Source organism: Pelodiscus sinensis, chromosome 1 (assembly GCF_049634645.1).
Source record: "Pelodiscus sinensis isolate JC-2024 chromosome 1, ASM4963464v1, whole genome shotgun sequence".
Classification (NCBI taxonomy): Eukaryota; Metazoa; Chordata; order Testudines; family Trionychidae; genus Pelodiscus; species Pelodiscus sinensis.
The window spans coordinates 11,568,186-11,594,148 of record NC_134711.1 but is presented as its reverse complement, the minus strand read 5'-3'; the positions used below and the strand labels follow the sequence as shown (position 1 = coordinate 11,594,148).

The window sequence follows — 25,963 nt, the reverse complement described above, 5'->3', positions numbered from 1 at the left end:
CCCAAAGTCTGCATCAGGCCCCTTTGTCAGTGCACCAGCACCATGTTTTTATATACAACTAGAGGCACAAATTCCACAATCCAAACTTGTCCCTTCCCCTTACCCAGCAGCTTTCTGAAACCTCCTTTTCCAGGCAACAATTTCCCCAGTCCTTCTACATGCCACCTGCCTGGGTGTCATCGTGCACCAGAATTTTCCAGGGGAGCCAGCTCGATTTCTTAGACTCCCTGTGTGGCTTTGAGCCCCTCACTTAATCTATGCCTCGTGTCCTTACCAAAACATGGGAAACATTTCCTTTCTCCCACAATCTCTCTGATTTGACTATTTAGATTATAAACTGTCAGAATGGCCACTGTCTCTTACATGTGTATGTACAGTTCCCAGCACTATACTACTACTACTACTAATAATAATTAAACACAGCTATTATATAATGATTTTCATCTATAGAATTTAAAGTGCTTTAAAAAGAGTTCAGTAATATTATTCCCATTTTATAGATGGGAACAATGAGGCACAGGGAGAGAATAAGACTTACACACAGTCGGCCAGCACAAATAGTTCACAGGTCTCTTGAGTCCCAATCCAGCGCTCTGTCCAGTAGGCCACACTGCTTACCTATAATGGGGCCTTGAAGTCATATAGTAATAGTGAAAAGCAGCACATAGAGGTCTTAACTGTTTTCAGGTCTCATCCACACAGCGACTGGCACAGAACTCAAATGATCTGTCTCAGAAGGATAAAAGACCGGACCAACGTAAGACTGATGTAATATCCTGATGGCCATTAACTTCAATGACACCCTATCTAATTTTTCCTCAGAAACAAAGCACTGAAAGGAGAACACAGTCATGATACAGACAAGTGCTGCCTTTTAAATTATGATCATAGACTGAATATGCTGCCGTGTTGAAAGAAATCTATACATTGGATTATAGACTGAACATGTGGTATACATTGTTTCTAACTATATATATTCTGGAACCCATGTGGTGAATCAGTAAGAGAAGTATTAGTTCTTCTTACACACTGAGACAAGAATGTGAAGAAAGGATGATTTTGTACCTAACCCATTGTAATGGAACTCAACGGTACATCTACACTGCAACACTATTTCGAAATAGCTTACTCTGTGTCTACACAGCAGGCAGTTATTTTAAAATAATGTCAAAATACTGTCAAGCTGGAGGACTTCTTACTCCGAGTCCCGTAATCATCATAGTAGGAGGAATAAGGGAAGTGGGAGGAAGAGTGCTCTATTTCAAAACAAGTGTTGTGCAGACTCTCCCTATTTCAAAATAAGCTATTTTGAAATAAGATACATAATTGACGTAGCTCAATTTGTGTAGCTTGTTTCGAGTTACACCCTGCAGTGTACACCCCCTCACCCCCAAGAGACACAGATTTAGCTCCCAGCTCTGAATTATGATGTGATCTTTCCAGATAGATAGGAGATTCTCCTATTATACTTGGAAGAAATGGTTCAGGACCCCTTTTGACCAGAAATGTTTGTGGAGCGTTTGGAGGATACTTCCAGTGATCTCAGCAGAGGTGTCTCAGATGTTTGGAAGGTTGGCACCAAAAGGCACGGACCACAAAGAGCTGCAGGACTATATCCAGGGCATTACTAAGCCTCAGGTCCACCGTCAGGCCTGCCACAGGGTAGTGATGGTGGTCAAGTTCATCTAGGGACTGATTTATAAAGAGAACCAGGGGGTGCTGATGTTTTTTCTGTAAAATGTCAACTGGGAGGTGAAAATTCGCACAGAATGTACAATGTGAAAGATCAGGGCTTCCATAGATGCAGTGGATGTCCTGAAACATCAGGGCTATGTATAATACAAAGGATATCGAGCTTTCTTAGATGCCTCCTGAAGACTGTGCAATGAACTCCCATGGGAACTAAAGACTATCATAAACATCACCACTCTCTGCCCCAAGTGCAAGGTGCTTTTCTTTGTCTTTGTCTTGTCTAATATAACGTGTGTATACGCATTTTAAAAAAAAATCCTGCTGGGAGACAAGAGAACAAACAAATGCCAGTACGTTTATAAACTGGAACAGAAAACCACGTTCAATCTCAAGACCAGGCTAAGAAAACTCTACATTTAAAATGTTCTTAGCAGCCTGTATTTAACTCAGTTTGGAATCCATCCTCTCTATGATAATTAAAAACACTGTATGCCATAGTATGACAATGATATTAGCCATTAAAAATAAATCCAGACATTTAGGTATTGTGTTCTGGTTCCTAGTGAGAGTTTCATTACTTCCTGCCAATCACATACAAATACACAAAAAAAAGCAATATTTTCTCATGGACAATTTTTTTTTAGCGTATTTGTGACAATTATAAATTAAACATGGTGTTTCCTGTTTTATAACTGTGTCAGATAAAGCCACGTTTGAACTCTATTTTGTTACTCGATCTGCCCTGAGTCGTAAGTTTGCCAGCTAAGAGTTGTAGATGGTTCTTGTTTCATACACGCTTCCTGTGAAACACATGGATTGAGAGTACAACATGTCCCTCAGAGACCAATTCTCTTCCAAACTGCACAGAGAATTTCTCTAAAGTACCACACAGAGGATATCTGAGAGGAAGGAAACACTTGGAGGAAATGACTGGGAGTATATTTACTAGTATCCACATGCGATGGCTGTCATACCAGAGACTGAACTCAGGATTGCTGAAGCTAAAAGCATGAACTGCTTCCATTTAAGCTAAGGCTTGCTGCATAGGGCTGTAACAGATGCACAACTTCTGGGATGAGGCACAGGGGAATCTGTAACTCATGCTCAGTGGCTTACACACATACGCTTGGGACAGGGACTGGCAGATCTTCTTCAACTGACACATCATGAATATTATTTGCATCAAAAGATGTCCTGCTCAGAGCTAAAGAGAAGCCAATATAAGGAAAACAGAGCTGCCCAGTCTCAACTATTTAGTGAGTCTCACAATATTTAGTGTGATTTAGTGTCTCTTCCTGGAGACGTGATAAACTCAGCTTTTATTTACAAATGGAATTTTCTTTGTCTTCAGAATTGTGGAGAAAGCCTGAACACATGAACTCAGGAGCCAAATAAAATCACCATTAGAAAAAAAATGTTCTGAAGCTCGACTCATGATTTTAGATTGCTTAGGACAGCAGTTCTGGGTAAATATTCAGCATTTTATGGCTAAGCTAAGCAACTGCATTGCTTTCTGCAGTACTACCCTGAGTTCATTTTATGCCATGTTTTTCTAAAACTGATCAATATAGATTATGTTGTGTGAGACAAGAAACATTTTCTGAAATGTCTAAGTGATTTGACCACCTAAGTGACTTAGGCACCTAAGTCACTTAAGGGTATGTTTACACTACAGTTAAACACCTGTTTGGGCTTAGGCTGGAGCTTGAACACTGGTATCCTGCAAGAGAGGAGGATCCCAGAGCCTGGATTCCAGCCTGGACTTGAATGTCTACACCACAATGTTTAGCTCTGTGAGCCCAAGTCAACTGACTTGGGTCAGCTGTAGCTGGGCAGCAGATTCTTTATTCCAGACATACTCCTGGGTGCATTAGCAAATTTTACCCACTTTGAATTGGGGCTCAAAACTATTATCTGGAACCACAACTCTGATTTCTGGGCGAGGAGTAGGAAATAGCTTGGGTCTTGAGGATGGAGGAATCTGCAGTCTCCCTTTGTAATCAGTGCTACGGAGGATTTGTGAGCCATCATGATCAGAAGAAGAGCTGAAAAACCTGAAAGTTGCTATTCATGAGTACATAGATGTCGTGAGGCTTTAATTAATACTTGGACAGCACTTTGAGGTCCTCCGATGACAAGGTATAAGGAACTCCAAAATATTGTTATTACATCCCCTCTCTGTGCACGATGGTAGTCAGCCAACAAGGAAACACCTGACCAAATAGGAGTCTTTTTCCCAAAGTCCTTGCTATTTCTATGCTTCTGTCAGAAAACAGGTGGATCTAGATCCAATTTAGTGAGTGCAAATTACAACTGGTTTGTGTAGGATTCATCTGGACTCTTGAACATGATAGAAGTAGTTAATGAAAGTTATCCAGCTGCTTTAGTATTTAATAAGCATCCAGAGAACTGATTGCAAATACAGTACTAATATTTGAGGAAAACAGGCTGATTTGTGACTCTTTTGTAATACATCTAACTATAAGCTAATCTTTTCCTCCATCTGTGGCTGCTTTATTATTGACAATAGTCTTTTCATACATCAGAATATACCTTTAAACTCCTCAAATCCATATAAAAACCAAATAGTACACAGCACATATAAATCCTCCCTTGGTGAGAGGATTAGAGAGAGAACAAACCACATGTGATAGTCATGTTCTTTTATGCCTTGCTGCAAGGCACTCAGATACTATGGTGGTGAGAGCAGTACGCCAACCTAATTAAATAGCATCTTCTGGCTTAGGACACCAAAATGGAAGTTGCTGATTCAAACTGAAAGAGATGCTGGCAGCAAATCAAGGCAGGTGATACCGTTTTAGGTCAAGCTGCAAGAGGATGCTACTGCAAACTGAAAAATTCACCATTCCGGTTTGTAATGACAAAACTACAGATAATTGCAAAAATAACCAAATTCTCACAGATGGCAAATACAAGATGAAGTGTTGGACTGCTCCCAGGGAAAGATGTCTGACCCTGTCCTTCACAGAGTAGCAAAAGATGAAAATTCTCACATTTCACCGGGAAGAACAAAGAGCGATGGGGTTGAGATGTTCATAGCTGACTGGAGGTTTAAGCCACACAACACCGAACGAAGTTGATAAGTTATATAGCAGAGTCCCCTAGTTGGCTTTGAAAATCTCAACCATAAAGTTTATGTTCTATTTGTACAAAGCTCTTTTGTCAGGAATCCACAGCATTGCTATTACAAGGGCAAGCGTAAATCATATAGCCAAAATGTCACAGGTGCACTGAGGTATGAACTTTTGAGGGCCTTTTGATACTGAAGAAGAGCTGGCTATTCATGTCTGTGCATATATCAGTTGATATGTCCTCCCATTTAGTATTTAAACTGCCATCAATTAAAAGCAAATGGCAGTGGGTGTTACCCTTGCAAGTGGTGTAATAATATTTCACGTGTCGCAGCAAAAGCTCTTGTAAAGATCCCTACCTGATGTCTGCCTTGCATTGCAGAGACTCAAAATCAATTTTTATAGTACTCATCAATGGTAAGATTCACTCACTTAAGCCTCTATTTTGAGTGGTACACAAGGGTGAAGTTTCCCACCAGCAAATTACAGAAGGATATCTCTCAGAATAAATGTTGCTATTCCATTGTTTCCAAAAACCGCAAAGGCTAAGGGAGAGACCTAGTTAATGCATCAATGTATGCTTTAGGAACATGTGTAGTGAGCGTATTAAATCTTCCATTCTACAACTCTTCCCTCCACAATTTATTCAGCATAAGTGTTATTTATGTGAGTCATGTGTTTCCATTGTGTTTTCTCTATATACATTTCTCTATAGTGTAAACACACACAATTATGTTGCAGTTGACTGATTCACCTCTCCTTCCTGCAAACTGATCCATTCTGCTGCCACACAGGGCTATTAACATAGCTAAACTGTGAATCTGGTTTTATTGCAGAACTCAAAGCTGTTTAAAAGAGTACATTGAGAAATGTTAATATATGCAGCAGAAGGTATTTAAAATAAATATCTGTAATACAGAGTTAAACCTGTGTCTTCCTAGTCATAATTACAGAGAAATCAGAAGAGCCCAGGGAGGGGAATATTTATTGCAGGTTGAAAAGCCAATTATTAGGTCTGTATCACAGCAAACCATATGCAGTCACATTTTGAAACTGTCTTTTTGATCATGGATGGAGGTCCATAAAAATAATAGTTCTCCCTCCCATATTGTAATCAGTGATACTGATAATTGACAAGGAATAATTCAAAAAGTGATTAAAAGCATTAGACATAAAGTAACAGTGCAAGGAACTCATCTAGCGGTGAATTTAACCACTTGGAAGGCTACTGACACAGATACCTTCCTGATACAGAAGGTGTGCTTCCTAAGTTACACTGCAAAAAACATATTTTTATGCCTTATTTGTCTACAAGTAAAAGGTACTGTGTAGTTTATCTGACTTTCTACCTTGTTTTTCTGATACCATGGTGTACCTCTTATCTCTTTGTTCTAAACATTAATCCTAAGTATTAAGGGTCAGGGAAGCACCTTCTAGGTTTGTACCAGGGTAAAGCATTGATATATCTTCTCCTTCTCCTTTAAAACATTATAATATTAGCCCGAGAGTAATTCTCTACTTGTTGCTATGGTAAAACACTCAGATGTCCTCATCCTGACAGTTTTCCTAGCCACTTAAGACAAAGCTTATTTCAGCTAATGCAAGGTATTAGGATGTTTAACATGGGTGGACAGAATTGTGGAGAGAGTATAATACATTCAGTCAACATTACTTGTCAATATTAATACTATGCCTAACATAAACATATTGGATGATATGGTCATCACAAAGCGTAACAATACCACAAACTCAATGTGTTGAGTTTAGGAATCAGGACTCTTGCCTCTTATAAATGACAGACCTCCTTGTAGTAATAAACAAAGACCAACCCTATCTGAAGATTTTCCTTCTCTGGAAATATAACTAGAGTTGGGAGAATCACACCTACCTAGTGTTGAGCATATGATGTCACTGGAATTATGACAATTTAGGCACATATACATGCACCATGATACAAGTTTAAATTGTGTAGTACCTGTAGCAGGCATTGACTGAGCTGATCCATTGTCAGGGGGTACAACGGTTCGGTAGAGTCTACTGGCAACTATTATTGTATTTTGACAATAAACTTGGCTGGGCGTGTTCAAGCCTTATCTGAGTTTGTGGAAGCTCTCTCGGAGTCTGCTGTGGTGGCTATTTGTGCAAGCCAATACCACACACAAAGGAGCATACACACACAACCGGATGGTTATCATCATTGAAGGAGCAGGACACCCCATATGATGTCTGCAGTGAAGGTTCTCATGCTGTAGTGTTGAAATAGAAGTCTAGGACTGAGGACTCAACTTGCTGGCACTATAAACTATTCATATGTAACCTGACAGGTTATCAAGATAACACTGGGTGTGACTGAAGCTCATGTAGCCATAACAGGGTTAGCTTTAATCTAACTCGCTCAGGCTGTGCAGTAGTGAACTGCAGTGGAATAGGCTTCTGCAAGGGCCACACAAGCCCTCTTAGAACCCTGGGGTAATTACTGAAGCTGGAACGCAGTCCTGCCATTTCCTCCAGTACCGAAACTAGCTAGAGCAAAACTAGCTCAGATATACTAGCACAAGCGCCCATCACACCCTTTGACCAAAGTATGGGAAAATCCCCAGATGTCAGATGTTAAAAATAAATTCATTTTGATTACTGTTCTCCACGAGCCTGCTTCAAGAAATCACTCCTGCCTTTCTTATTTAGATTAAACTTCCAGTGACTTCAAAAGAATCATACCCAGGTTCTGTCATGAATATCTGACATTTATAATTATACATACACTTTTTTTCCTCTTTAGAAGCAACAAACTCCAGTTCAACAACCCCCTTCATCTTCCCCTCCCCCGCCCCCCCCGAGCCACTATTTACATGTGGGATTATGTCTGAAAGTTTTAATGCACAAAATTCAGGACATTCAAAGTAGACCAAAACCAATTCTGCGCACATTGCACATTCTGCAGTACATTAAGGCATACACTTTACAGCCAATACCTTAATAAAGAATACTACATATACAAAGAAAAACCAAGATACAATTGCTGTGAGAACCATAACTTATCTTCCACTGGTAATGGAAGTGTATTTATATTTTCTGCATAATCTCCTACTTCCCAAGAGAGATCTCTTCAAAAACAGGTATAGCCACATTTCTTTTAGCTTTCATGCTCTTTTCATGTGTTTCTGCTTAGTTTATGCATCACAAGCTTCATTTCTCCTTTCATAAGCCTGTGTTAAAGTTTGCTGGGAGATGTCTCATTTGAGAGCCAAGGACAAGCAAAGTCTGTCAGTTCTTTTGCTGAGATCTACCTCATTTCACCATAATTTTCCACAGCTTCCAATAGGTTACCTCTTGTATGCTCCAGTTGAAAGGCTATGATGGACAGTCCTCTCTGCTGAAGAGGAAGCAAAGCTGCTGTCACATTGCTTACCAAGGTTGAAGATATCCTGAAGAGGGATTTATTTGGGCCTTATGACTGAGATTTTCGAAGGGGCTCAAGGGAGTTCAGGGCTCCAACTCTCATGGATGGTCTTTGGGAATCGGGTGCTTATGAATCGGTTCCTTTGAAAATCTGAGTCTCGTGTTTCATTTCTCCTGCAGGGAGAAAACACCTGAGTGCCTGAAGGAAAGACAATCCTTCCCTATGAAAAAGCATGTCTATATAGGCAAATCAAAACCAAAACCAACCCATGAAAGACTTCAGGCCAAGCATCTCTACGGCTCTTGTTAGCCCCTTAGCACAAGTTATGTGAGCCAAATCAGTAAACCAGAGCCCTGAGATGTGCTGCCATTGAGGTTTTGGGGGGATTTTTTTTTTTTTTTTTTTTTTTTTGCTGAGCAGACATACCTTAAGACTGCAGAGCTGCAATTCACACATTCTCTAATTCTCCCTCCTTCTTCCATCCAGAGCTCTCCCACATCCGCTTTATGTGACCTCCTAAATCCTCCTCAGAAGCCCCCTGGATAATCCAAAACATTTCTCTTGCACTGCACAGTACCATGCTCTTATTAGACAGGGCAAAATAAAACCTGCTTTGTTCAAAGAATAGCTCCATTTAGATCCATGAACCATTTGGGCAAATTATGGACTAATGCAGACACACACCAGATGTAATGTACCTTATTTGGCAGCATATGCTTTTCCATCATGCCACAGCCCTGTAAGCATTTAATATAGATGTATATACTGTTAAGTTAATTGTGGGACTAGGTACAACTCAGTAGCTTGTTTATGCACTTTAAACAGACCCGTCACCAGAAGAATAAAGGCTCAGTCCCAGTCCTGTAGAGCTTGCAGGAAGAATGGTACAACAAACTATCAGGTGTTATTAGGGCAAAAGCAGGAAGTGGGTCAAAAGATTCTACAATTACTTAACTTTATATCCACATCTTGATGATGCAACCAAATTCATAGTCCTTGAATTTAAGATCAGAAACAATCATTATGATTTAGTTTGACCTCCTTTGTGACATAGCCATATTTCATTCAATGATTTCTGCATCCAACCCAGCTACTTGCGATTTAGCAAAGTTATATCTTGTAGCACACTCACTTTTGATGTAAAATGACTAAGAATTCAACTCTTCCTTTGGTAATCTGGTCCTACAGTGAATTACTCTTATTCTTAAAACAAATACAATTAAAACTTTTTAAAAATGGCATTATATTTTCAGTTTGAATGTTGTTGACATCACTGAATCTTTTTAGGCCTTTGTCTCCAAGAATAAAGAGCCCTTTAATCTGAGAAAATCTTCTCCCTGCATAGACCATCAGTTAACTTTTTCTTTGACAAGCTAAATAGATGGAGTTCCTCTACTGTCTCATTTTAATCTCTCTGTTACAATGTACATGTTTCTTTTGTTAGCAGTAATCAGTCACTTTTTTTAGAATGAAAGGGCTTTCAACCCTTTTAATTTAATCTGAAATAAAATTACATACTTGTCCAAAACTCGTCCACCTATTATTTAAGTTATAGTCTATGCAGCCATCACTTTAGATTTGTGTAATGGGAATAATTTAAGCACTCCAATTAGTTTGTAAGAATTACAATATTTTGGCTGTTCTAATCTAAGCATGTCACATTTTTTTATCAATTTTCATCACTACATCAGTGGTTTTCAAACTTTTTTCCTTATGACCCACTTGAAGAAAATTGTTGATTCCCATGACCCAACATAATTATATCCTTTGACTAGAATGAGGGTTATGGGGTGGTGCCAGGATGGTGTGGGGGGGAGGGAGCAGAGGGCTCCATCTGGGTGTACAGGCTCTGGAATGGGGTAGAATGAGGATTTTGGAGAATAATAGGGGGTTCCAAGGCAGAAAGGTTCAGGGTATGAGATGAAGCTCTATGCTAAGGTGGGGCTGAGTTTCAGAGTGGGTTAGGATTGCCAGGTGTCTGGTATTCACCTGGACAATCCGGTATTTGCAGGCTCCGTCCGGTAAAAAAACAGGAAAAACCAGACATGTGCAGTATGGGCAGGTGCACTGGCTGGACTACTGTTCCCATGATGAACAATGAACTTCCCCTCTTGTTGAGCAACCAACGCTATGTCTAGACTGCAGGCTTCTTTTGGAAGAAGCTTTTCCGGAAGAGATCTTCTGAAAAAACGTCTTCCAAAAGAGCGCATCTACACTGCCAAAGTGCATCGAAAAAGCGATCAGCTATCTTGCATTTAAGCTGTGATTACTAAGGATGGAGTGACCACCAGGGCATCTGTGCTTTTTCCTCTTTCCTTTTCTTCTGAAAGAACTCCCTCTCTCCCGTCCACACATGCCTTTTTCCAAAAGAGCTCTTTCAGAAAAAGGCTTCTTCCTCATAGAAAGAGGTTTACCATTGTTGGAAAAACCCCTCTGTTCTTTTGATTTTTTTTGAAAGAACACGATTGTGGTGTGGATGTAAGTGAAGGTTTTTCAGAAAAATGTCTGTTTTTCAGAAAAAAACTCTGTAGTGTAGACATACTCCAAGATAAATTATAGGTATCCATGCCTGTGAGGGATCAAAAATATGTAGTTGGACTGGGAAGAGAATGGGGGCATAAAGGAGCTGAAATACACTTCCTAAGAGACACCACTGTGGCATTTCCCAATCAATTTTTGTTTTGTTTGCTTTCGGCTGAAACCCAAAACTTTTTTAGTTTTTGGATGTTTGATTTTTCAATTACCTTTAAACGTTTGCAAAGCATTTCATTTAACTCAAACCCAATTTTCCATTGAAAAACAGCTTTGACAGAATTTTTTCTACCCGCTCTAGTCAAGGCTCAACCCACATTTGCGCAGGAAGAGTGCAGTGAGAAGTGTTCACCTTTTGAGGTTGGAGCATGGAGGAGAGAGAATCCGGGAGGTGCTGTGGGAAAGCTGGTGGCAGATATACATTTGGGGTGGGAATCTGAAGTTCATGCAATGGTAAGGGTTAAAATCATTACAACTGACAGGTAGTTAGAGAGGAGCAGCATCTTCTTAGGGTGAATGTACAAGAAATCAAGACCAGGGAAGAGCTCAAGTCTGTGAGCTGTGAAGAAAGAAGGCGGGAAAGTCAACAATAAGAGCATTCAGAAATCTCTTTTTGTGGAAGATAACCCTCTGCCCTTCCTTCTCACACAACTCTAGATCCAATCCCAACCTCATATCCACTCTTTGTCTCTCCCAGCTACTTTAGAAGATTGAGGCCCATGTGACCGGTAGCTTAAAATTCCCTGTGGGAAAAAAAAGAGGAACCTCAGGGCACATGGGCGTAGTTTGGCCACAGATAATGTTTTTAATTACTAACCAGTAGATTATAATGAAGCATGCATGAAAAGAAAGTTAATGCCAAGTAAGTAATGGATTTCTAACCTTTCTACAGAATTCAGCTACAATTTACTTTTATTAATATAAAATACTTAAAAACAAAGTGAATTCAGCACTCAGGAAATGTTCTAAATGGCTATTAGTGGGGGATTTTTAACCACTACTTGTTTTTAACCATAGGCAGCAGCAGAACAATCTGTCTTTCTTCCTGTCCCCCACCCCCGAACTCCCACCTAGCATACCTCAAGCTTGTTCAGAAGGACTGTCTCTACAAGCTAAATGGTTCAGATTCACACTAATTTAATTCAAGATCTGTCTGCTGAGGCTACACAGATAAAGGTGGATTTTGAGATGTGGACAGTTATCTAGTATGAACTGGTAGGGAACTAACTTGCCTTCTACAATCCAAAAAGGAAAACAAGTGGTTGGTAATGCTCTTTAAAAATCTGCCCACATGAATTCTAGCCAGTAAAATAGGAGGTTAATAATCCCATTTATACTCTTATTAATCTTCTACGTCATCTACTTTCCTGCACAAATTTCCTTTAGGAATAACCAAAATCTGTTTGTAGTCCAGGTCTTGGTGCTCACATTTGAAAACTGGTTAAAATATTAAAATAAAAATATAAACAGGTAATTACAATCCATGTTCAACATACATATAAAAATCTGCAACTTAATTTATAGACCAAGCATGTTATAATAGGCTGTCAATATATTCAATTTAAAATGTATCGTGTTCAATCAAAGAATGCTACCCAAGGGATAACACTGTCTGAACTCAATAAAACAGCAACCTTTAGATGTATTAAATATTACATTTGAAAAAAAAAATCAGAGGTAAGAATGAAAATCTATAGCTAAGAGAAACAAGCCCAGAGGGAGAATTCAAGATCTGTTTATGTGTAATTGGGTTTTTCTCTGTGACAGTTAGCAAGCTTCCTTACTTGCATGAGATTGTTAATCACATGAATCTAAATGCAGCTAACTGCTTTAAGATTTACAGCCTTTGGTCTGGTTTTATCTCATTTAGTCCATATATTACTCAATACAAATTCATCCATGTGTATGTGGGAACTGTAACATAACCTTGTTCTATGAATGGCCTATGTTGAGTGATGAAATCCCAGTGCTCCAAGTTTTATTGTTCATCAAGGTCAAATCATTTTGTGCCTGAAATTATATTGTTAACCAATAAAACAACCAACACTTTTTTTACAATTTGGTACAGGCACATGAGTGTGCTACATAAATGAAAATCAACTTGGACAGATAAAACTAAGCATCACCATTGTATTTTGGATCATTTCAGGAACAATATTTTCATTATAAATTATTGCACGTTTGGGAAATATCTACAGGAGCAAAAAATCAGCATCAGCATAAAATATTTGTATGTTGTAAATCACCTCTCCTCCCAAACCATCTTTTCTTCCTCACTATTTATACAACAGTCATCCTCCCCAGTGCTTAGGCTTACAAAGTTGGGGTGATTTTAGGACTAAATAAAAAACCACCTCTCCTCTTGTGGGTTCCAGGATTAACTGCTCCAGGAAGCAGTCATTTAAGGTGTCAGAAATGTTATCTCTACACCCCATTCTGAGGTGAGATGTACCCTGTCGATATGGGGATAGTTGAAATTCATTATTTTTAAAATTTTAATAGCCTCTCTAATCTCCCTGAGTATATCACAGTCAGTGTCACTGTGCTGGTCAGGTGGTAGATAATATATGCTTACTGTTGTTATTTATGTATTTATTATTATTATTATTATTATTATCATATGGAATTACCTTCTTGGATCTGGGCTTCCAACACTCTTGTCATCTGAAGAAGTGGGTTGTGTCCACGACAGCTCATGATACCATCTACATGTTTTGTTAGTCTTTAAGGTGCTACTAGACTATTTGTTGTTTTTTAAGCTTTTCAAATTTCTGTTCTTTAATATAATGGCACTGAGATGACATGAATTTATAATAAACCAAGAATAAGTTTACTAATAAAGTAAGATGTGACTATTTAGCTGAACCAATAGGTTGTTATAGATACTGTCCTTTTGGAGACAACAGACTTGATAATTTCTGTGAATGATCAGTGTTAGGGTACGTCTACACATTAGTGTTATTTAGGAATAACTAATGTTATTCTAAAATAACATAGCCCACACCTAAACTTCAAGCAGTTATTTTGACTTAATGTCAAAATAATGTTGAGCTGGAGGACATCTTACTCCGACTCTGTAACCCTCATTTTATGAGGAGTAAGGGAAGTCGGAGGAAGAGTGCTTTTTCTTGGACTTCCTGCTGCGTAGATAGTGCCAAAAGTTGAAACAAGCTATTTCTAAATAAGCTACGCAATTAACGTAGCTCAAGTTGAGTAGCTTATTTCAGCTTTAGCTCTGCTGTGTAGACGTATCCTCAAGGACTGGATGCTGCAAGGAGACACTTCTAGAGAGTCAGAGAATGGAAATACGTCAATGATTAGCCTGCATGAAAGTTAGCACAGATATAGTCCTAGAGTGTGACTACACTGCACCCTTAGCTCGAAATAAGCTATGTAATTAGAGCTACACAAATTGTGTAGCTTATTTCAAGTTAAGTTTAAAATAGTTTATTTCATAATTTGCCACTTGTCTACACAGCTCCAAATTTCAATATAGACTTCTATTCTGAAACGTCCCTTAACCCTTGTAGAACGAGGTTTACAGGAATGTTGGAATAGCGGATCCATTATATTTTAAAATAACGAGCTTGTTTCAAAGATGTGGAATAGCGATTTTGGGATACCGGAAGTAATCCAAATTAGCGCCATTGTGTAGACGGACCCCTAAGGAGTTGTTTGCCTGGCTCAACAGACTGGAGAAGCAAGGAACACTTTTAGCATCAATAAATTCCACTTTTGGTAAGGCAGGGGAGGTAACAGGGTGACATACAGTTCTGGATTCTCTGAAAAAGCATTACAGGCTATATATTCTGTCTCTTGTACTCAGTTATTGAGAGTGTCCTCAGAGCTAACTGATAAATACCAAATAACAATATTCCTAGCGGCTAAAACAGGGAACAGAAGTCAGAAAATGGGGGTTTCTTTCTAGAGAAGGACGTTTCTCTTTTTAAGTCACTGAACCAGAACTTGGAAGACCTTGTTTTACATCCTGGTTCTACCACAGACTTCGAGTCTGACCGTAGGAAAATTAATTAATTTCTTGGCACCTTGGTTTTCTATCTATTAAATGGAAACAACTTCCCTATCTCACAGGGGTGTGTGCATATATTAAATGTATTAATGTTTGAGAGACAGTTGCATACTATGGGAATGAGGGTCATATAGAAAGTCAGCTAGAAATCTTGTCCAGTAAGTCTGACTTCGAATTAATCTCCAGGCTTCAATTTACTCAAGTATAAAATTAAGATAACAATTGCTTCCACTTTACAAGGGGTTTACCTCATATTTATGAGATCTGAGATCATCAGAAGAAAGGCATTAATGCATGCAATATGAGCAAATGGTACACTAGGCCTTATGCAAATTTTAAACCCATAAACAGAAGCTGAAAACTGTCTTAATCTCAATTTTTTTAATTTCACGCAAAAATATCTAATTTGTCACAGTGCAATTTAAAACAACACATTGATTCAACTGAAATCAGATAAGGACTCATTAGAAACTGAAGAAGATTTACATTGTATAAACATATCCCATCCTTTAGTGCAATCAATTAATGAAATAAATCTAGAGGTTGCCTTATAATGATCAAACAAGACAGGAGGCTTTCTGTTCTCAGTTAAAAAACGAATATTGTAGCACAAGACTAACAAAAATAGCTCTGTTAGCTATTTCTTATTTCAAACCTTACAATATATTCCCTTTTTGGCTCTGATTTAGCACTGGACTGCTACCCTAAAGCTAATTTCAGGCTGGTTGCCAGAAATTCAAGGCTTGGTGACCAAATCTCTTAGTCTAGATAGATGCAGGACTGATAATTTGACTTATGCTGCTTTTATTTATCAATGCCCATGTTGAAAAAATTAAAACCCTTAGAAATTCTTTATGTGTTTGGGACCCTATGAGTTCCATGAGGTGATAAAATAAAATCCTAGGGATAGACTAAACAAGAATCAAGAGCAGTCTGAAACCAAAAAATGTAGTGTCAGAATCAAAACTCTGGCTCCCAGTCATAACAGGGAGCACAGGGAGTAGTTGCCTCATTATGCTATGTCAATGCAACTCAGGTCTAAACCTGAGGGATCACTTCTAGGCATCATGCTAGAGTTTCATACATTCCAGGAGCACATGTGCATCATTTACATTGTAGGATTCCTTTTGAATACCCTTGACCGCCCTGAACAAAACCTCTCTCCTTCTTTATTCAATTGTCAGCTAAATTATTATTGGAAAATATTTTCTGAGAGTTAAAAAAAGGGATTGAGAAGAGATTCCTAGAAATTAGAGGTGAACAAGGACTTCTTCTAGTTTAGCTAATCCATTAATATAGTTCATAATTTTGCAAATACCTGTCAGGGATTGTCTACTCTAGGGCTATATCTACACTGGCGGCTTCTTGTGCAAGAACATCTTGCGCAAGGGTTCTTGTGCAAGAAGTCTTGTGCAAGAAAACGTCCACACTGCCATGTGCGTGCTGTGCTTTTGCGCAAGAGCTCCCATGGCAGTATGGATGCTCTCTTGTGCAAGAAAGCTCTGATGGCCATTTTAGCCATAGGGCTCTCTTGCGCAAGAAATCCCTGCCGAGCATCCACACTGCCCTCTTGCGCAAGAGCTCCTGCACAAGAGGGCTTACACCTGATAAAAAAGAGCGTAACTCTTGCGCAAGGAGCCCTCTCTTATCACGCCATACTGTAAATTTACTTGCGCAAGAGCGGGTGGGCAGTGTAGACACTCTGCGGATTCTTGTGCAAGAATGGCTGTACTTGCGCAATAACCCGCCAGTGTAGACATAGCCTAGATGTATTTCATTGGTCTAGCTTTAGCACAGAGGGCTGGTTTTGGTGACATCTGTAACTTTCTTCGAGCTCTACATTTTTGTGACTTTAGACCCTGACCATTTGGGAATGTTCCCTATAGCACATATTCTAGTGTTTTATCAGGTCTAATATAATTGTCCATGCAATGTGTTCAGGAAAAGCTAGTCTACAATTTAATAGACCTCGGTTTTAGGAATTTGCCTGATACCCAACCCAGTTTTTCAGTCATTATTTACATTGCATGATTCCATTTAGTACCTTTGAATCAAAGGCTTTGACCACCATGAACAATTCCTTTCCACTTCTTTGTTCAACTGTCAGCTACATTACTATTGGAAAATATTTGCCAAGAGTTCAAATGAATCACACAGTCAGAAACTAGATGTGGAAAAGTCCTATTAAGTCATGTAATACAGTGCACATTAAAGAAATTATATAGGAGACAGTATGTAAGCCTCTCTCTTTAGCAAGACAATGAATAATTATATCCATATTTAACCTAGCTGTGACCATTGATGGATTATTTGCTTAACAAAGTGCATAATATGTAACAAATATGCATGATGTAAACAGTTAATGATAAGCTAAATATTGGACCCAGATTTGGTTCTTCAGTTCCTCACACATTTATAGTTAGATAATGCTTTCTATGTAGATTTTTCCTTTGTTTTAATCTGTTCAGGTTTGAAATCCCCAAATTATGGAAAAAATAAGAATTAAGAGCAGTCTGAAATTTAAAAAAAATTAGTAGCAGAATCAAAACTCTGGATTGAGTTACATGTTCAAAAAAACCCCTTAAATTAAAGATTGTTTAAAAAGAATGTCAAAGTTATTTTAAAACTACAACTTCAGAAAAAGAACATTTTGTTGTTTAGTCAAAAATTTCTGAACGTTTTAATGGAAATGCCCATTTGTACAATTATGGATTTTGTTCAGATTTTCCTAATTGTTTTTTTTTACCCTTCTTTCTTTCCACCTGCTCTTTCTTCATTTTTTATTTCTACTTTCCATTTTACCACTGAAAAAGTAGAAAACAAGAAAAATAGAGGGGGTGAATTTACCAATAATGTAATTTTAATACCCCCCCCCCCAGCTAATTTATTTGTTTTTCAATTTTCTGAAAGAAACAGAATTTTTTTGTGGAAAAAGCCCCATTTTTCCTGATAATTTTTCTACTGGGGGGGGGGGGGGAGAATCTTTGAATGAAATAATTTTTGTTAAAAGCATTCAATCAACTGTAACCAAAATGTTTATGCAAAACAATGAAAACCATTGTATTTCACTTGGATATGAGTCAAAAACCATGTGAAAGGACAAATCCTGCAGAATTTCAGTGGAAAATCAGAAATTGGCCCGAGGTGCACAAACTTAACACTTCTAATCTGCCCAGCTCAGATTTGTACCAAATGCAAAGCCAACCAAATCTCATGATTCCACTGTAATACACACTCAAAGCGAGTTAACAGCTGCTTTTAAATGGAGGTGAGAACAAGATGATAGAGTGAATCTGAAAGTGTAGAGAAGGTCAATAGTCAGCTGACTCTCACCTAAGCTCAGATGTCATCACTTTATCCCATAACCCTGCATCTCCTCTGGAATTCCTGCTCTTGGACAAGCTTTTGTTACCATTGGGAATTGAGCTCACTTCTGGGTCTGAGTCCAATAAACCCCTCTTCCCCCCATTCCAGGCACTGTTTCTTAAATCCTGCTATAGGGCATTGAGGGCGGCAGGTCTACACTATGAAGAAGATCGACCCTCTCGAAGTCAATCTTCTAGCATCCGAATCGAATGCTGAGGTCAGACCCTGCCACAGGTATTGGAGGACCACAGCTCTCATGGGCCCTGAATCGCCATTCATGGCTAATGTGAGTGGTGGGAAGCAGTATCCCAGTCTGTGATGCTTCCCGCCACTCCCATGGGCCACAAACAGTGATTTGCGGCCAACTGGAGCTGCCATCCTCCGATACCTGTGGAGGTACAGGCAAACATAGTGGTGGCGGCCCACCGGAGACTAACCCCGTGGTTTTTTTTTAGAAAGAACCACGTTTAAACTGCTTGCTTTTTTCGGGGAAAAAACAAACCTTGTTTGAAAAAGCGATCCGAAGGAGATATGCAAATTACCACCGCATTTGCATAGCTTCTTTTGAACATACCCCAAGTGTCATGCCTTAAGTAGCAACTAGAGAACTCCCTGAGCAGTAAATTTCTACATTAGTTTACTGTCCCCACCCCTAGCTAAGAAGCACCAGGCTCTAAGAGCACACTTGTATGCTCATCCCCTCCTCCCTACCCTGTCCCCTCAGCAGGGCTCTGGGGGTAGGACCAGATTTCAGAGCACAGCGGATCTGTGGATTCCAGGCTGCTCATATCCAGTCCCCTCCTCATGCAGCCCTCAGTGCCGCCGAGAGCTCACCATTCGGCGCTCTAGCAGCAATGTAAAGGTCCAGTGGCTCTGGCTGCTGTCACAGTAGCCGCAACGGTGTCAGAGATCCCTGGGCTCTTTTGAATTGCTGGGCCCAAGGGAAATGTCTCCCTTGCCCCCACCCATCTCTTTGTAGGTGGGCTTGGAGGCTGAGGCTGCAGCTGGGAGTGGCTCTGGGTCTTGGATGGGGGGCCATGATGGGAGCTGGGGCTCCCATGCTAGCAGGGCTGGGTTACACACCCTCCCTGCTCCCTGTGGGGGCTGGCCAAGGCTCTTCTGCACCTGTGAGGGCTGGCCCAGGCCCCACTGCATCCCCTGAACATCCCTCCACACCTCCCACATTTGGGGACACACAAAAATGATAAACATTTCTTTTTTAGGGGCTTGTGAGTTGTATAATTTTTCTCATTAGAAGTGCCTCTCCAGTATATTTACTTAGACTGGAATTCATCCCAGTGCAGAAAGACTACCCAAAGCCATATGCACTACTGTTACTTATCACCAATTGCTTATGTGGTTCTTAATACCTCTTTGGGCACACAGCAGTGTGCAAAATTTCACACCTAGGGCTTATCTAGAGAAAATGCCACGTTTGCACCCCTGGTCAAAGGCATGAATGACAGCAACCATCTTGGCTGACACAGCAAGCCCTGAATCAGGGCTCTGCACAGCTAAAGTCTCTATAGCTGTGAGTCTCAAAGCTATGAGTCTCTATCGCTGGAGGGAGAGAGTCAGATGGTGCAGTTAGGAGCTGTAACAGATTCACATCCTCTGAAGCATGGGACCAGATGAAGACATGAAAAACACACTGACCACTGGGTTGTACCTGTATAATCTCCTTCTTCCTCCCCATTTTTTTGAGGGCTCCTTTGATTGTTAATCATTTTTCAGGAAAAATAATGTCGTGATTAAGGCACTACATCAGGGGTGGCCAACCCACGGCTTGCGAGCCGCATGCGGCTCTTCAAAGAAAAAATTGTGGCTCCCGCACCTGCATTCGCAGCTCTGAAAGGGGCAACATGTTTCTCTCTGTACGGGATGCCGGTGCAGATTTCAAAATGGCCACCTTCAAAGAGAAATGCCTGATCCACTCTTAAAAGGGCTGTGGCCAGGGCTTTTTTTTTTTCTTTTTTTTGCTCTACCAAATGTCAGCCAGGGCTTTTATTTTTATTTTTTTTGCTCAACAACTTTTTTCTCTTCGCTCTTTGCACTCTATCCACCACTATTTTGGCTCTTCATCTGTAACAGGTTAGCCACACCTGCACTACACACTGGGACTCCAGCGATCTGATTGCAGGTTCTGGCTCTGCCAGAAACATCTTACATGACCTTGGGAAAGTCACTTAATCACTCAGTGCCTCAGAACCTCATCTGTAAAATCAGCATTGTTATTTATTTGTATTACCAGCTAGTAGCTCAAACATGCTCCCAGTGCTATGCACTACACAGACATATAAAACACAATGATATTTCCCTCCCTACTGGGATGGATTGGAAGGTAATTCCATAGTAACTTGCAAGGTATGCAGATAATGAAGGTTGTATGCTTGTAAGCAGATATCACCCATTTAGGAGTCACAGGCAAAGCAAATGAATTAAAAGTTGCCCCTCTGAACAAAAATATATAATACCATATGAATGTGTTACGCATACTAGATCTGACCCAAAAGCTGTTGAAATCAATAGAAGTCTTTACTTGGATGTAAAGGGTTCAGATTCAAGCCCACTATGTATGTATTTTGCATATGCAAATTGCGTGTATGAATATACAATGTAGATCAATGGTGGGCAAGCTGCGTCCTGGGAGTTGCACATGGCCCAGACATTTTATTTATTGTTGCCCACTCACAGGGTTGCCAGATTCTGCTGGTCTCCATCTGCCTACTTTTTTTCCTGACAGTATTTACTAAAGTTATCCCCCCAAAAAAGGAAGGGCACATGAAGTGAGGTGAGAGCCATGCGCTCCCTCTGCATCCAATCTCAATGCTCTGCTATTGTTCAATTGGCACATCCCACAAACTCTAGGAACAGAAGTGCAATTAGCAAAACTACCCTATCCCAGGAGACCATTTTAGTTATGACAATCCCTGCAGCCCACTAAGATGAAGGAGGGCCACTTATGCAGTCCATTCAATAGCCAAGGTTGCCCATTGCTGATAAACATGCAACAAAATCCTCTGCTGGGTGCGGAGAGAGACTTATATACAATAGAACTCCTCAGATCTGAAGTAGCATCTTTTTATTTCTCGAATGCAAAGCACGTCTATAATAAACATATATAGTATGTTTAGGTGTATGTACTTACAAAGAGTAGATATGATTTGCTTAAGCTGACGAAAAAGAGAGAGATGTATATATGTACCAATATATAAATGTATAAAATTACTTTTTAGCTGCATATCCTAAAACGTAAATTCCAATTTACCAATCCATCTTCTCCCAGACTCTGTCCAATATTGCACTTGTAGTGAAAAATCCAGAAATCATTATCCAGCCTTCAATCAGTGGCTTACACAGCAGGGTAACTTGCTTTATCTTAATAGTAAGATAGTGACTGGCAAGAGCAATAACACTGAGATAAGACTGGATTCATATCGCTCCTTGTCAACATTCTTGGCACATGGCTTGTTTTTTATTCTTGAATAGAGACTCAATCAATCCTACCTCACAAAATTACTTGTGGCAGTGCCTGGAATGTTGTAGTGACTTTAATGATATATCTGCTTTAGAGGTATTGGACTATTATAACTTTTTACAGAGTCCTTTTCAGTGCAGTAAGTTATTTTAACACAGCAGTGAAACATATTTCATGAAGAGGCCTTGCATCATTAAATACACTTGTGAAAGACATTTTGTCGTTGTGTCTTTGTTTATAAGAGTGCAGTTGCGATGTACTTGATTGTGATTCTTCCCTCTAGAGAATGATCCAGAGGGTGTATAGTGTTATCTCAGGGCATGTCTTCAATATGGACAGTGATCAATCCAGCAGGGGGTTGATTTATCATGTCTAGTAGAGACACGATAAATCGACCACTGAGCATTTTCCCATTGATTCTGATACTCCATCAAAATGAGAAGAGTAAGTAGCATCAACAGGAGAATATCAACTGTCGACAACACGGTGAAGATACCACAATAAGCAAACCTACGTACATCATCTTCAGCTACTTTATTCATGTAGCTGAAGTTGCATATCTTAGGTCAATGGTCTGTGGTAGTATAGACAAGGCCTTTGTGAGTTCTCTTTTATCTCCTCTGGCAGAGCACTATGTCATATAGAATCAGGGGGCCATTTATCATTTGCATTATAGTAGCATTGAGAGATACCAACTCATATCAGAGCCCCATCATGCTAGCTGCTGTATAAACATAATTTTTTCTCTCTTCTTTACAGCTGAAACAAAGGGAAACAGATAGAGAAGGGAAATGACTTGCCTAGAATAGTACAGAAGGGAACAAATAAAAGCCAGTTCTCCTGTCTCTTAATCCAATGCTATGTCTATGTTTCCTAAATGTTTCTAGCTCAGAATATGCCCAAACTACTTCATTTAATACATTTGAAAGATTCTGGGATGTCCCCTTGAAGAACGGAATGAGTTTGTGGCATTGGGGACACACACACACACACATAGGTCATATGTTGGTTTTAGTGTGGATTTCCTTTAGTCTTTTGTTGTATATGTTCATTGTATATTTCTTAATAAAAAAAACCTTAAAGAAATGTCTTCATGACATTTTGGTAGTTTGAAAATCATCTGAAAGCAGAGTAAAAGTAATAAGAAAAAAATCAAAGTTTACTCTTTATAATTAAACAATAAGATTACAGTATATAGTTTCATACATTCATTGTAAATACTAAATTAAGAAGCCTAGTTGAAATGTCAGAAGCTTTTCTTATGAGTTCATATCAGCAATATGATTATCATATTGATGCAGCATATCAATGAGATACTATCACACAGTGTTTATTCTTCACCCAATTGCTTTCTTGAATTTAATAAAATTAAATCCAATATGATATTAACTGTAAACACACAGTGATATTATATGTAAATATCCATTTAAAAATCTCTCAGCTTATTGATATTCAAATTCTTTTTCCAAGTTAATGTTGCAAACTACAATAATATATTTTTCAACCTTCATCCCAGTACTGGAGCTCAAAAGAGGATAATCTTTTTCTATTCCTTTTCATAATATTGCATTATTTATGCAGAAGAAAATGCAAATACTAAGTCTTTTCTGCATAAACTATGCTTTTAGGAGATCCCTTCTGATTGGCCTCAAAGAAAAAAAAATGTGCAGTACATGCTAAACCAGTCCTGAGCAAATTGGATTTTGGGTAAATTCATTCTTTCCTACACATTCTTTCAAGTGGATACATCATTTCTCACTGTATTGTATGAGTTTAAAGGGCCACTTATTTGTTTGACTCACCAATACCAGGCACTCCTTAGTCCCTCAGATAAACCCCAACCTCTAACTCTTGCTCATCAACTGACCCCTGCCACCACCAGTGGAGTCTCCCCACAAGTCCCTGCTGTTTCAGGCAGTCTATCACATCCTAACACTTCACTGGATTATCCCAGATACTCCCCAGATAGCCTCCCTCAAACCAGTTTGCCAGCACGCTTCTCTCTCCAGCCTACCAATTACCCAATTTCTTTCACTTATCTCAATGTCCCTCCCATGATGGAGTCTTCACACTGTGCGTATCTGGTGTTCAAATACGGACATCTGCTTCTACTGGTTGGCACTGATGGGGGATTCCATAGCATTGCTCCATCTAGGAAATATCACATATGGAGCTGCAGAAAACTTGACTGGTTTTTAGAGTGAAGGGATGATGGCTTCCAGATTGGCTGATGTCAAGGACTGAACTTTCAGAGCTTTAGGGTTTCAGGACAAACCCTTCAGAGCTTTAAACTGTAGCTAAACAGCCAGCCTAGTAAACTGGGGGCCAAGGCTGGCCCACAACATTTTGGCACCTGAGGCAGGGAACTCAAATGACGCCCCCATGCCCTCTCACTTGGGCCAAAACTTTGAAAGGTCTCAATTATTCCTTTTCCTGTTCTACTCCTCTCATGGCACTCCACTATCTCTGTGCATCTAGAGCAGAGAGAAAACATATGCACCAGCAGTAGATGCAATTTTCTATACTCTGAGTCATAGTGGCGCTCTCCCTCCCCTCCAGTCTGGCACCCGAGGCAGCTGCCTCAGTTTGCCTCATGGTAAGGCCAGCCCTCCAGGGGGCTATAACAACAGTGCCACATCCTCTGAAGGTCATGTGTGAAAGGGGATATGTGATACTCAGCCTCAGAGAGGTAAAGATATAGATTACTTTTATAACCCATCATTGACTATCTCCTTTACTCATTGAAGGAGTTGCTTGAAAGAAAATCCTTTTTACTGGGTTTTCACAATATATGGAAAGAATTTTACCTTCAATTCATTGTCCTCTTAACCATTTTTTTTCACATTTTGAAGCTACTCAAAGCCATTTTGGCTTTTTCAGTACAGCTAACATGGCTGCAGAATGGATTTTAAGCCAGTGTCTATTTGGATTCCAGATTGCTTTTAAAACATCACATGTGCTGCTTTAAGGTGTCAGTAATGCTGTGCATCACAGACTAAGCTCTCTCGCATCTCCCTCTGTTTAAAAGGATTTGCAGCTAAAGCTGTTTCAAATTCGGCTATAATAGTCAAGAGTTCAGGGACAAGGCAAAAAAGTACATTGTCACACCACGGTAGAAGCCAAGTTTACAGGGAGGTGCCCGCAAAGAGATTTACTGAATCCTGATAAGGCTAGTGGCTTTAATAAGTGAGCATAGAACTGTCATGCACAGCAGCACTGGTTCAAAGAAGACTGAGACCCCTTGATCAGGGTTGCAATGGCCTTGAACCACTTCTCATGTCCCACCAGTCCCAGGCTCATATACCTTGCAAGCCCTACAGATAGAAAGTAATAGGCCTATAATAGCTGGGTAGTTTGTGTAGAGACTTAGGGATTCCTGGTCTTCAACAGCCAAGGTTCAGTATGCAACTTGAATCTATTCTAATGTTTTCATGTCCCACTAGTCCCAGACTCATATACCTTGCTAGCTGTGTAGAGTTTCTGCAGAGATTTTGGGAAATAGCCAGTGGGCTATTTAATAGCAAAGGTAAGGGAGATCCTTGATAACAAAAAGGGGGAAAAGAACTCTTCCTTCATCCATGAGATTCAAGTTATCAACACAGAGCTCTATCAACACAAATTAGCTTTCACTCTATACCATGCAGTGCATGAGTGCAACCAGCATACATCACACAGCGTCTCACCTTGTCCCTGGAAGACAACTGCAGTTGCAGACCACGTTGCCTTGTATGGACTGACCCTTATACTTGCTATTATGTATAGGAATGCATACATAATTATTACAGAATGGATGATTTTATGGTTTGGGCAACAGCTTGCAATTCAGAAGACCTGGGTTCCAGCACCAGCTTTCTTGTCTGACCTTAGCCAACTCACTTAGAGTATGTCTAGACAACGCATCTTTTAAACATTCCCATTATTTCAAAACATTTTTCAAAATAACGGTGTGCTATTTCGGCATCCCTGTAACCTTCATTCCATGAGAGTTAAGGGATGTCTGAAATAGCACATTATTTCAAAATTTGGTGCTGTGTAGACATGACAAATTTTGAAATTAGCTACAGGCAGTCCCCGGGTTACATACAAGATAGGGACTGTAGGTTTGTTCTTAAGCTGAATTTGTATGTAAGTCGGAACTGGTACATATTGTAGGGGAAACTCTAGCCAAACATTTCTCCAGAGCTCAGTTTTATTCTCCCACACCTCACTTCCCTCAGTCCTTCATTCTCAAGCTGAGGTGTCTGCTAAGAAAAGCCGCTTCGCGTTTCCCTGGTCTGCTGGGGGGGGACGCTAGCTTCGTGTCTCCCTGGTCTGCTGGGGGGAAGCAGCTAGTGCGCGGTTGCCTCACCCCGTTTGTAAGTAGGGATCCGATG

General features: G+C 39.8%; 1 long non-coding RNA gene across 1 annotated transcript in view; it reads right to left on the bottom strand.

Moving 5' to 3' along the window:
* Positions 1–7,659: 7,659 nt before the first annotated feature.
* LOC142826496 (uncharacterized) overlaps positions 7,660–25,963 on the bottom strand; it is a 146,451-nt gene continuing 128,147 nt past the window's right edge. Inside the window, exon 3 of the long non-coding RNA XR_012900668.1 lies at positions 7,660–8,357. This is a non-coding gene — a long non-coding RNA (uncharacterized LOC142826496). The remainder of the gene's footprint in view (positions 8,358–25,963) is intronic.